At 40.7% G+C, this 14,611-nt stretch overlaps 1 pseudogene; it reads right to left on the bottom strand.

The window, feature by feature from the left end:
- Positions 1-9,959: 9,959 nt before the first annotated feature.
- On the bottom strand, positions 9,960-14,390 carry LOC117454155 (zona pellucida sperm-binding protein 2-like; annotated as a pseudogene).
- Between the last annotated feature and the right edge of the window lie 221 nt (positions 14,391-14,611).

Genomic DNA, 14,611 nt, shown 5'->3' with positions numbered 1-14,611 from the left:
ATTAATGCCGTATACCCACATGACAGCTCATTGCTACTTTGTAATTCTACTCCACTACAATTCAGAGGTTAACCTGGTATTTTTACTCCACTGCATTTATTTGAGTTACTTTGCAGATTCTGATTAATTATGTGAAATATAAACAACCCTTAAATCAGACTTTAGTTACACCTGAGTACAATTCAGGTAAGGTGATTGTCAAGTGCCAACAATCAGGAGATATATTTGATAGTTGGTTCTTGAGAAGACTAAACATGTATCTGCAATTGACATGAATGGAAATAAGTAATAAAGTATATTCATTACTCGTTATTCTCTACTAATAGTTCATTAAAGACTGTATATTATGGCTATTTTGCCCATCCCTTTCAAGATTTGCAAAGGTTTATTGACATATCATACACAACTACGGTGTAGTTATGCAATGAATGAAAAACTTGGGTCACAGGTTCCTCAACAGTGCATTACAAGACATCTATCAATATGTGTGTACCTCCACCATTAAACTGTCATATTCTGCACATTTCTTATTCTATCTACATACATAAGAGTATAATTAATGTGTATAATAGCAGTTAAAATAAGTGCCTCAACATAGTTAACATTGCAGGAAAGCAATATATTAGACGTTAATTACTTTGTCAGGCTTAATATTTAATATTTAATGTTTAAATAAAGGTTAATCCGTTTTTCTGTTTTGCACCTCCTCCTATTAATATCTTTGTACATCCTGCACTAAACTGTTTTATTGTAGAGATCACTTATAGTATCTTCTTGATTTTTTATATTCTATATTTCTATATTTATACTTTCCCCCTATGAAAGTATGTACTCTTAATATTTTTTCAAATATAACACATAAAAACAATAATTCAATAACGTGCTTTAACCACTAGGAGGTGCACACAGCCATAATAACTTTGTATTATTAGTGTGTATGTACAACATCTGAAGATGTATATTTTTATGCATGCTTTCACATCATTTTACAGCATATTGCTATACTATTTCAGACTCAGTATTTACATTCTTACATTCAAAGAAAATCAGTAATATCTTTGAAAACTACAGTCCTTTTCTATCAGCTGTGCACCGTTATGGTGTAAATATAACCTATCTATGAATTAGATCAAATGTAAAAGTCAACCGAATTAGTGTTGATACTGCAAGGAGACGTATTGTGTGAAGAGAAATTGAAGATGTTGTTTAATTGTTGATATATTTATGATCCACGTCAAGTATTCAGATTCGGCGCCATTTCTTCCAGTTTTTCCAAAGGTCTTCTCATCAGGGCTCTCTAAATAAAGAAAGTTCTACGGCAGATCTGTAATATGTAATGCAGCCGAACTGTGTATTACAATGCCGTTATGTGATGACTTTCAAAGAGAAAAGCAAGAGCACTCGGAATTAAGTATTATTTTATACTTTTAAAATGTTTTCCGGATTTCATATAATATAAACACCAAATCCCAGCATGCATTGCGGCTAACACATCCAATCAACGACCTTAAAACCATAGCTGAGGATCTTGGGTAATCGCTCGAAATGCCTACGTCTGTTTCCGGTTATATTTATTTTGAAATTCAGTTCCTGACGGACGCCAAAAAAGCACGAGATTATGGAATTAAACCAATAAATAAAAGCAAGGATAATTGAGTGTTATTGGTGAGTAAATAACAGTGTGTTATTTTGAAAAGAATAACAAATTAGAAGGAAAAAAAGATTTAAAAAATACAGATTTCAGTATCCTGAGGCTCTGAGCCCCATTTATTTTCCTCACATGCGACAACAATAGTCAGAAATTATACGATTTAAAATAAAAGCAATAACTGTGGCTTGATATTGAGTAAGAACATGTTTTTATGAACCACACAGCTTCCGGTCTTCCACGACCCGACCGGAGAAAAAGACGTGCTGCAGCCTGCAGGCACGAAACACGTTACCAGTAGAAATACATTGCTTTTAAAATCGTCCTGTGCAACACGAAAAAAAGGGGCAAATCGTGATGGTGAACACGAATCAATAGATTAAAAATCGTGTTGGTGAACACGAAATGCCGTGAGACTGGGTTGCATACTCAGCCCGACTCAGCATGGTTGTTCCTGGCCCTAGAACCACGATTGTATGTAACCAGAAAAACTGTGAATTAGGACTCACTAGCCGGTACTAGGCCAAGTGGAAAGGCAACCAAAAACGGGCCCCGCACGGCTCGCACGCTTCAAGCGAGCTCCGCGCTGCAGTGGCACCTACAGACAGTACTGCCTACTAAAATACATACCAGCATGACTATTTACCACATGTAAACACACACAAGTTCACAATGCACAAACAGGCACTCACCAAATATGTATTTGCGCACAACAGCACAAAATCAAACGAAACTAACAACGCGCTGGGCAGGGCAGCATTGAACTCCGCTACAAAGCAGCTAGCAACAAAAAGCTAACACGTGCAGCATGCAGCGCTAGGCATTCAATACCATTACAAAACTATTAGTGTGTGCATTGTGATACATGCAAGCATACAATGCAGAAGTGAGAGCAATTACATAAAACACACGTTTATGACTGATTAGCTCGAAATAATTCAACAAATAACAACACATGACTTACCTGTTCTCTCTGGCAGGTGGAAAGACCCGCACGCTGAAATATCGAGACCTTTATAGGGAACCAGTGACACGTCAAAGACCCGGAAGTATTAGCATCTGTACCACTTCCGGTTCCTTGGACAAAAACCAATGCATTTTCTCCATAGGGTTTTGGAAAATAGGTCGAAACAAGGTCTGTGTTTGACCGCCCATGGCATCACATCTTGAGTTCCTTGCATTCATTATTATATGTGACCCAAGTCAATATGGGTGCATATTTAATATATCGGCCCCCCCCCCCCCCACAGATTCCTGTCCATTTTATGTACATTTCATGAGTAGTCAAATGTGGATGAAATTGACAGATTCGAGCTTTTCAATGTCATAACATTGATAGAAAGTCAAGCATATGAGTGACGCAATTGATATTCACAGCAAATATTCCCTGCTATATTTAGTACATTGGTGTAGAATTTCAGGGATCCAGCTGCTACCGTTCGCTCCTATACAATATTTATAATTAAAAAACGTGAAATCCCATTTTCCGAATCTGACGCTCTGCCCTAGCTCCGCCCCCTGAGGTCCTAGAGACTCAGGGAGGGTACCATTGGATGCGGAATAATTAAAGGTGGGGAATAGCCATTGAGCCCGAACCGATCAGACGTTGTTATCAAAAGATACGACTTAGTAGCACTATCGGACAAACCACGTTTCCGTGTCATAACATTGATATAAACTCAAGCATATGAGTGACGCAATTGATATTCACAGCACATATTCCCTGCTATAAGTAGTACACTGGTGTAGAATTTCAGGGCTCCAGATAATAATTAAATCAATCAGTCAAGTTTTGTTAGGCAGAAATCATACATTGAGAAAAAAATGAAGTGGACGGTCCACTTCAAATACACAAGACACTGCGGTAATGTATTTGAAGTGGACATGCACATTTCCATATTCCAACTGTCTTTAGAGAGTCAACAAGTGTGAATGGCCCCCAAACTGTGTAGGTGTGATCAATGGGCCCCACGTGTCCCTGCAACAAGTTTGGAGACCCTGCAAGGTTGCTAAATAGTTTGACATCGTCCAATTGTCTCCATTTCCACACCAATGAATCGCAGGGTGAGTTTCTACCCATGAATAAGTGTTTGAAACGTGGGGAAAATGGCTTGAAACGTCGGCAAAAGTGTTTTAAATAGTAGGATATTTTACCCAGAGAGCAGGAGGCATAACATGGCATTTATACCCAGGAATAAGTGTTTGAAACGTTGGAAAAGTGTTCCTGCAGCCCCTTAATAACGGTAATAATGATTAAAATCATTTATAGGGCAGAACGTTTTTTTTTTTAAAGTGAAAAAACAATTTTAAACCGTTTAAAATCACTCTCCAGGACCCTGGAGAGCTCCCTGGTGTGGACTGTCCACTTCAAATACACAGGACACTGTGGTAATGTATTTGAAGTGGACTGTCCACTACAAATACACAAGACACTGCGGTAATGTATTTGAAGTGGACATGTACATTTCCATATTCCAACTGTTTTTAGAGATTCAACCAGTGTGAATGGCCCCCAAACTGTGTAGGTGTGATCAATGGGCCCCAAGTGTCCCTGCAACAAGTTTGGAAACCCTGCAAGGTTGCTAAATAGTTTGACATCGTCCAATTGTCTCCATTTCCACACAGAATGAATCGCAAGGTGGCCAACATAGCACAGTTCAAGTATCAGCTTCCTGTGATACAGAGGACACTCTAGTCATGTATTTGAAGTGGACTGTCCACTTCAAATACACAGGACACTGCGGTAATGTATTTGAAGTGGACATGCACATTTCCATATTCCAACTGTCTTTAGAGAGTCAACCAGTGTGAATGGCCCCCAAACTGTGTAGGTGTGATCCAATGGGCCTTACGTGTCCCTGCAACACGTTTGGAGACACTGCAAGGTTGCTAAGTAGTTTGACATCGTCCAATTGTCTCCATTTCCACACCAATGAATCGCAGGGTGAGTTTCTACCCAGGAATAAGTGTTTGAAACGTGGGGAAAATGGCTTGAAACGTCGGCAAAAGTGTTTTAAATAGTAGGATATTTTACCCAGAGAGCAGGAGGCATAACTTGGCATTTATACCCAGGAATAAGTGTTTGAAACGTTGGAAAAGTGTTCCTGCAGCCCCTTAATAACGGTAATAATGATTAAAATCATTTATAGGGCAGAACGTTTTTTTTTAAAGTGAAAAGACAATTTTAAACCGTTTAAAATGACTCTCCAGGTCCCTGGAGAGCTCCCAGGTGTGGACTGTCCACTTCAAATACACAGGACATTGTGGTAATGTATTTGAAGTGGACTGTCCACTACAAATACACAACACACTGTGGTAATGTATTTGAAGTGGACATGTACATTTCCATATTCCAACTGTTTTTAGAGAGTCAACCAGTGTGAATGGCCCCCAAACTGTGTAGGTGTGATCAATGGGCCCCACGTGTCCCTGCAACAAGTTTGGAGACCCTGCAAGGTTGCTAAATAGTTTGACATCGTCCAATTGTCTCCATTTCCACACAGAATGAATCGCAAGGTGGCCTACATAGCACAGTTCAAGTATCAGCTTCCTGTGATACAGAGGACACTAGTCAAGTATTTGAAGTGGACTGTCCACTTCAAATACATAACTGGATCATATACGGTATTTGGAGTGGACTGTCCACTTCAAATACATAACTGGATCATATATGGTATTTGGAATGGACTGTCCACTTCAAATACGTATACATTGTGTTTTATGTATTGGAAGAGGGCAACGGCCCCCCTGTGGACGAGGCGCGCGTTTCGGCAAAACGACGAAAACTTTGGAAAATCGCAGAGCGGCCCCCTCTGGTGCTCGAGCTTAGGTTTTTCGCCCGGGGCGATCGTCCGGGCGGCCCGGACGCGTCGGCGGCCGCTTATTTTTAAGGCTTCGCGGGGACCCCCCTAGGGAAACTTTTTGGAGGCCCGATTCTGGACAAACGGCCGGCCCGAGGCCCTTACGGTGAGCAAGAGAAGTGTTAGAGAATGAGTATAGGGATGGAGGGTTAAGATTAGTTAACTTAACGAGGAAGGTAAACACGTTGAGAGTGAAGAAGGAGATAAAATACCTAACAAATAAAGAAGATCACTTATGGAAGGACTTCTTGAGGGAGGCGATGATTGAATGTGGAGGGTGTGGGGGAAGTGCTATTTGTATGTGTATGAAAAAGGGATGGATGGAGAGTGAGTGATTTTCAAAGGGAAATGATGAATGCATGGGGTATGTTTTTGCAAAGGTGAAATATGAATGTAGTAATGTAGAGCAAGTGTGGAGACAACCAATATTTATGAACAATAAAATAGTAAAAGAAGGGAAAGTTATATTTAATTTGCCGATGTGGAGGCCGGGTTTTAGGGTGGTAAGGGATCTAGTGTACGAATATGTGCCAGGGTTTTTGAGGGCACAAGTGATAATTGATGAGGTAAGAGAGAAAGATTTGGTGATCGGGATAGGAACAGCGGTGAATATATTAGAAAGTATAAAAGAGGGTATGCCAGGAGCAGTGGCGAGCCGTGACTTTTATACCTAGGCCCTCTGACCCCCCCACACCCCCCTTCCCTCGGAAAAAAAAGAAGAGTTATTACGTCACAGCGTATACTTCAGCGGAATATCAAAACAGCGGGCCGAGGTGCAAAACGCATCAATGACAGCGACCCTCTACCACACAAAACAACACCATTTATATAAACACCTATCATGACAGGGCACCCACAGCCAAGTAACAATTACAAATGAATTAAGTCGGCACGGCGGCCCGCATTGAAAATGACTTAGGCCTACCTTTGATGATCAAATCACTGAAACACAGAGTCCATCCTCCTGTCCTTCTGGATGAAGCACTTGCGGGTCATGCAGCTGATCCTTTGCCACTCCAGCTTATCATTGTAACTCAATCTTGAAAATGACTCGGTAAATAATTTCGCAACAAATTCATCACTATCACTGAAGTGAGCCATGATGAACGAACTTATGCTAATCATAAATCTATCGATCATAAATCTATCGATTAGATTTATGATTCGAAAATAATAAAATGTGGATATTATCCGGCTGAACAAAACGTGCATTTATCTAACAGGTTCGTTTTCCACAGACCTTATTTCCAGCTATTTTCCAAAATCCTATGGAGAAATCCCGTTGCTCTTTTGTCGAGGGAATCCGACGGACGCGTCACTGCACCACTTGCATAGACCTCACAGCGGGCAGAACTTGTCATAAAGTCCGCGAAAATAAAGCCCGCCCATTTAGAGAGAAGATATGATTGGTCAATTGTACTGTCATATGACATTACTCTCTCGTTGAGTTACTATAGCGGGCCCTCTGTGAATGTAGAGAGGGACCAACAAGCTCTCCCGTCTTCACATAACTCGCAGAGACGGCATTTAACCCTTCACATTCTAACAGAAACTGAACAGGCAGATTCGAAGGATTTATTTATTTGGAAATGTTATTTTAAATACAATTAAATCAAGTTATTTTGGTAAAACTAATAAAAATGTAACAACAACAAAATATTTTAAAAAATATTTTTTTTATGTTTTCAAATATTATTTTTTAGAATATCTTAGGTCCTGACGGCTCGCAGGAACCTTACCGTACGTCCACACAGCAGCTTCAGAAGAATCTTCCACCGCTTCTCTGCCCATTGACTTTGAATGGGGATGATGTCACTTTGCCTCACTTTTCGCCGAACTGCATTGTGGGGGAGCGAAGTGAAGATTTCCAGGATGGCCAGGATTTCCAGGATTCAAAAGTTGAGCAATGTTCAACTTTTGAAGCTGAGCTGGAAGCGCCAGCCAATCAAACACGTTTATGCAAATCTGACAGTAGAAGCGCTAGCCAATCAAACCGCGTGTAAGCAGGGAGAACCAGACCGCAGTTCATTTCGTCATATTCCAAACGAGAAATTACGGTATCAAATCACCCGGTTCTTTACGACCAGAACTATTAACGGGATACAAACCGGAGGAACCAGGCATGGAGGGAGGGGGCAGAGACAGGGGGTGAAACTGGTAGGTTTTCGCCTGTTTGGGGAGTTTATATATATATATATTGCTCGCATAAAATCCCCGGGGTTTTTTGCTTTGTATGTCGGGGGCGGGAGATTCATGTGATTGGTTGTTGGTCGCATTGCTCGCAAAAAATCCCCAAGCTGTCACTTGACACGCCCAGCTCCAAGATATTCAAGATTTTTGAAAAGCTGCTGTGTGGACGTACCGTTAGAGTGAATGGGAATAGTGCAGAATGCGAGAATTTTGATTTTATGTTAAGACATAACAGGATCTATAACAATTTAATAATTAGCATGTTTGATAAAGCGATTAAGAAAGAATGTGATGTATGTAAAGTAGAGGTAGAAAATTGTATGCACACATTTGATGAGTGCAGTAAACTGAAGGAGTTTTTTGCAAAAATGAAAGAAATGGTGTATAGATGTTGGAAGGACAAAAAAATGAAATGTATGGAATGGAAGGAGTTATGGTTGTTTGGAATGAATGGGAAAAGCGAAGGATGCAATGTGAGTTTTCTGAATTGTATGGGAAATAGCAAAAAGAACAATAAAAAGGGATGTGGGGCTTTTGTACTTGCAAAAAGACAAAGAATCCTTCATGAACGATATTATTGAACACTGTTTGTTGGTGGAGGTGAAAGATGGGAAGTTCTGTTTTAATTTTGAGCTACATTGATTCGTTTTGTTTTGTATTATTTTGAGTTTCGATGATGTATCGGAAAGTTATATTCATATGTCAATGTACATAGGATAGGACCAGACAATAATGGGGGATGTCTGGAATATGTATGGAGGATTGTCAATGGGCGAGATCGCTGAGACCGGGAACATGTGGAAAATGGAGTATGGAAGATAAAGAAATTGTTGGTGGTGATATGTGGGGAAAGTGTGTGATGGTGTGAATATGCTTATGTCAAAAATGAAGAGTGCTTCATGTAAAATGAGAGTATGGTTGGGGTGATTAATGTGAATTGGTAGGAAGCCTTGGGGTCCTGCTTTTTGTGGGGTGGACTATAATGTTTTTTTAAAAATGGAACTATGTTTATGTTTTGATATAAAAGATAACAAATAAAAAAGCACGCACGATCTCGGAAGCCAAGCAGTGTCGGGCCGGGTCAGTACTTGGATGGGAGACCGCCTGGGAATACCCGGTGCTGTAAGCTATTTTGTTGTTAAATACAGGCACATCCATGGTGATAAGATTAGATTTATAACCAAAAATAGCATGCTAAACGTGGGTAGATTAGTTTCAAAGGTCGGGGGGACTGTTTTAAGTCAGTTTGCAATTAAAATGGGTCATTCAGAAAGTGCTATTTCTGAATAAATAGCACATTCTGAACACATGTCAAACAGAGACATTCCTATTAAAAGTGATCAATTAGTAGCAAGATTGGACACGAGCACTCTGCTTATTTCACACTGCAAGGAGACAGCGCACGAAAACCCCCTCTCTGTGGCCGCTCCAAGACCCCCAAATGACGGACTAAGCCTCGTACTTCCATAACCTGGCGCACCGTGGGTCCCTTAAGGACACTTAAGCACTCCCCCACGGACTAAACCTAGATGATCACACCCTTAACCTTAAAGGGGGGTGTATTTTGCGGTGCTTTATCGTCCGCCCATCGGCATCCATATTCGGCCTTCTTCACAGCACCACCTGCCCTGCTGGAGGTTCACACTAACTTTTTATTTACCCTCCTCTGCCTTACACATCCTCCAACACTCCTCACTCGGACTAAACCCCTTCATGCACACCACCAGAACCTCGGTTCGGTCCGCGGTTGTTGTAAGCAGTGGCCAAATGACTGGCTTTACAATCCCTTTGGAAATATGACAGCGTTGAAAGTCTCTAAAACAATACATGTAATGAAATGACAAAGTGACAGAACACAATGGACGTTAACTTTAACCGGGGACACAGATTTTGACGGGTAGCAGAATAATTTGCAACGCTAGTAGCCTACAGACATTGCCAAAAGTTGAACAAAGAGTACCTGGACTGTAAGTAAGAAGAGATACACTTTGTATACAGTTGTTCTGACCATTTGAAGTTATAGTTTTTAAACTCCGAGTGAGCATTTTCAAGTATTTTAGGGTTGTCTTGCGCCATTGGCTGTGAATTCTGTTAAAGTTCGTTGCCCAATCATGTTTTAGTGCGTCTCAAGTAGGCGGGGCAATAAAAACTTCAGAACGTCTTTCATTTAGTGCCTAAATCAACTTATCATCTTGACTATATAGGATATCATTTCTACATATGTTGATGCTTCTCTGCATTTTCTTGGAGTTATGAAGGTACTGGGTGACACAGTCCCTGCTTTTATTAATATGTCACTTACAATTGACCACAGAAGATGCAACACATTGATAAAAGCGACTATATAAATAAATGTGGCTATTTTTTTTTTATAAACTCGTTAATTTTTTTTAAAATACACGAGTGGTTATTGTCATCCATCAATATAAAAGGCAGTACAGTACATTCATTGATAAAACTGTTCCCCTGGTAACAAACAAAACAATGAACAAAATTGCATAAGGTGCAAATGACAAAACTAAAACACTTGTAGAAAATATTCAAAGGTCAGACAGAATAATTGCCCCAGAGGAGATCTGCCTTTGGCGTGTTGAGTCGGTGCTTCTTCGCTCTGCAAAACAAGTAAAGATTACCAACTGCACATCCAGAACGACGACATTTGTTCAGACGCGGTCACTTACCCTTTTTTACACCTGCAGGTCTTGAGTAGCTCTGACCTGGAGGATGCACACACTGGCCTCTGCAGGAACCATCTGCCTGGCTGCTTGCGTCACAAATCACTGCATCACAGTGGACATAGATCTGTGGACAGACAGGATGATTTATTACACGTGGCTACATGCAGCAGTGGCCAAAAGACTCCAGATTTGGATTTACAAGTCTTACCTGGTCTTTCAGAACCTCGTCATCTTTAGTGAAAGTGAACATCTTTACAGAGAAGCGCTTGATGTGGGACGGGACTAAAACTCTGGAGTCACTCACAACGGGATGGAAAATGGTTGCATAGCTGTCATTGTGATTCTCACAGCTAGTGAAGGAATTCCAAAGTTAAAATAAAGCAGCAGTTAAACAAATGGAGAGTAGTTAGTTTTACACAACATTACCTGTCCACAATGATGTCCCAGCTTGGCAGAGATGTCCTATCTTCATAAAGGGTGGCCCAACAGTTCTCAGCAATGAGTTCCATGTGTGGGTCGGTAGAATGCATCAGCTCCACCTCAAAATACAGAGGCTGCTGCAGATATTTCACCACTGGATAATCCTCTGCTTGGTAGAAGAGCTCGTAGGATGGAACTGCAGGAGAAGAGTCCCGTTAGAGACAGGAGGCCTGGACATTTACAGTTTCATTTCAAACCTTTATTTAATCAGATCGGTCCCTTGAGATCATAGGGCTCTTTTTCAAAGGAGACCTGCAAACAGTGTTTTGTATGCATGAACAAGATGTTGTAACGTTCCACCATGCCTTGGGAAAGCCTCATCTGCACCATCAGCTGCCCGGTGCCGATCTCTGCAGCGGACTCATAGGTTCTTGGTTTAGCGCTGAAGGCAACAGTCTGACTCTCATTGACCACATAGAAGCAGGAAATGGTTTGCCTATTAGGGGAAAAAAATAATATATAAATGCATATATTGAAGGTGTTCATCTCCAATTAGACATGATCAAATATTTTACCTGTAATCAGGATCAACTGGTTATGTGTTGGCTGCTCCTTTGGCGTTGTTGTAAGACAGGCGGATCTCATTTTCATACATCATGTAATTGTCAAACTATTTAACAACAAACGCGCATTAACATTTGACAAAAAACCCTTTTGATATTTAAATGTGATTCACACTCACCGTTCTGGTGGTTCCACAGGTATCCACACTGAAGGAGAAATATGCAACGCGATCGTCGCTGAACTGTGGTGTGCAGGACTGGTCCTTTAGCGTCAGCTGACTTGGCTTCAGATTACGAGTCGATTCAACCTTCACAGCCACAGCGGTCATTGTGCCATTGGGGTGGCACTCTGGAGGAAGAAGCAGGCAGTGTAAAGCAACACACATCCATCAATTAAAGCAGCAAATACACTTACATGTTCCATCTTACCTGTTGCTTTCAAGGGGAAGTAGCACGCCAGATAGAGATCAGCAAGCACCCAGTCGTTTGCACGAACCAACAGAAGCAGGTCAATTCTGGATCTGACTGATTCTGCAGTGAGCAGCTGTGGAAGAGAAAGTAAAGTTAGCCAATGAAGAAGATCTATGGTGTAGTGTTAATTTCGTCAGCTATTTTTTTTATTTAGTTTTAGTCTTAGTCCCGTGTTAAATTTTCTTTTTAGTTTTAGTCATATTTAGTCCTTCATCCCGTTTTTATTTAGCCAAGTTTTAGTCGACTAAAAGTCTGAGCATTTTAATCTTATTTTAGTCAAAGAAAACTAATTATTTTAGTCTACCTTTTGTCAATGAAAACTGTTGAGTCTTTTTTAGTCATCAGATTATATAGAACATTTCAGTCAAACTAGTCTAGCGAAAACCAATAATTTGTCATTTTAGTATATATAAATAAGATTATCTTATCCTCATTTGATGAAAAACACAGGTTGAATGATTGAGCAGCTTTGCAGAGAGTATCTCCTCAGGTTTGTGGTGTTTTTACCAGCTGTGTTATGGCCACATTGCTTACCTTCTGATGAAACAATGCATTCACTTTTTTTCTCCGCCTCATTGTAGCGAAAATGGGCCCAAATATCACATAGTTTCTTTCTCCCAAGCAGTGGTGGCTTTAGACTTTTTCGTTGTCAGTCATTTTGACGGACAGGATTATAACATTTCCGTCATAATCCATTATTACCCGTCGAGTGCACAATTTATCACTCACTCGCGCTGACGGGGGGGGGGGGGGTATTCGGTTAACGCGAGTGCGACCACTGCTCCCAAGCCCTGTTGTTGCCATTTTATTTTCTGTTAAATAAGGTTAGTTAGACCATGAGTTAGACCGAGTCTTTCACGTTAACAATGTGCCGCTGCCCGGTGTAATTCAAATGTACCGCCGCACGCCCCACAGGCACTGCTCTGCCGCAGCACCGGAAATGGAACTGCTGGGAGAAAAACTGACTATCAGAGATGCAACGTTTTCTTTGATAATATTGTGTCTCCTCATTTTTCGTCAACGAAAGTAAAGAGAGATTTTGGAATAGTTTTTATTTAGTAAACTACATTTTCGTCTCGTCACTTTTCGTCAACGATATTGCATGATGATTTCGTTACAGTTATTGTTTACTGCCGTCGGTGCCGTCTCGTCATCGTCTCGTTTTCGTCATGGAAAAAAAGGTCGTTGACGAACATATCTCGTCATGTTTTAGTCAACGAAATTAACATTACTATGGTGGGATTTTGTAGTTTTGACATACCTCGAAAACAGCGTCCTTGGCAGTGTATGGCAGAATGAGGCTGAGGTGTGTGCCGTTCTCATAGAAATTGTAGTCTTCAGCCATCTCAGCAGTCAGCTCTCGAGGTCCAACGATGACCTTGAAATTAGAGCCGTGACTCCCGAACTTCACGCTGATGTGAAACTGGTTCTGGTCACAGGTGCCAGCCATGATGGGTAGCACTAGAGCAGCAAAAGAGGCATTATCCATTTGATTGTGTAGCTTTTACTCCAATGCGTTTTATTTAATTTTAGAAAACACAATTTGTATGAAGATATTGTCAAAAGCAAATTCAATATGATCTCACCAATATCCTGCAGAGAGGCCTGCAGGTCGACCGGGAGACCAAAAGGAGTTTCTTCAGGCAGGACGATCAACCCAAAGATCAAAGGGAGGAAGTAGGATGTAACCAAGCGCTCGGGATTCTGCAACAAATGAAATAAAAGCTCAGCAACACTGAAAATATGCTGGTACAAAGTGATATTTTGAATCTATAATGTCATACATGTTTTAAGACAACATCGGCATCAAAGGACACTTGAAGAGAGAAGCTCTTGGAGCCATTAGCCAAGCTGTGTTCCTGGACTGTGAAGCCTTTGGCATTGCTCTCCTCAACAGTGAGGACCCCGGTGGAGAAGGTGATGTTCCTCAGCTCAACGTCATGGAGGAAGGTTCCCAAGAGAACGCTGAACACCCGAGTCTCTGGGACAGTGTCTGAGGAACAGAAAGTGGCAGGTTTACAACTTCTAAACCAGCCTCAACATCGATAGAGAAACATTGAGTAGTTGATTGAGTGCCATTTAAAAAAACAAAAAAAGTGCCCTTTGTAAGCAAAAGTAGATTTTGTACTTGGCTTCAAATCCCATCCAAACACCATTTTGCAAAAACTGAAGACTTTATTTAATGGGTTTAGAAGTCTTTAGGATATATCCGAGCAAGCGCGAGTTCAAATGTAATTTTTTTCATACCTACTAGAAAATGTGACTTACCATCCTGGATTTGGGGAGATTGAGGCATCAGAGGGGTCATGATGGGGAACAAAACCTTGTATCTGGTATCATCTTGGGTGTCATCTTCCCTCCACAGTACCTCGAGCATGGGCTCCACAAAGTAGGTGATGTGGTACTGGTAATCTGGGGCATGGCTCTGCAATAATTCATGATATTTCAATAAAACATGCAAATGCACTAGTGACTCTTGCATTTCTAATCTAGAGATTTCCCCAACCTTGTAGTAACCATCAGGCGAGCCCACTGGGATCTCGAAGACGATGTGGAAGTCTGTGGAGTCTTTTCAACGCAAGGCAATTCAAAGTGCTTTACAAAAAAAAATGAAAGACATTAAGCATTAAAAAAGAAAAGCTAATCAAATAAACATTAAGAAAAAAATACATGGATAAAAGTTACAGTGCAGTCTAAAATATAAATAGTTCAATTAAACATTACAAGAAAAAGTACATGGATAAAAGTTACAGTGCAGTTTAAGATATGAATAGTTCAAAT

Source organism: Pseudochaenichthys georgianus, chromosome 1 (assembly GCF_902827115.2).
Source record: "Pseudochaenichthys georgianus chromosome 1, fPseGeo1.2, whole genome shotgun sequence".
Classification (NCBI taxonomy): Eukaryota; Metazoa; Chordata; class Actinopteri; order Perciformes; family Channichthyidae; genus Pseudochaenichthys; species Pseudochaenichthys georgianus.
The sequence above is the reverse complement of the archived record's forward strand: the minus strand, read 5'-3'. Positions and strand labels throughout refer to the sequence as shown.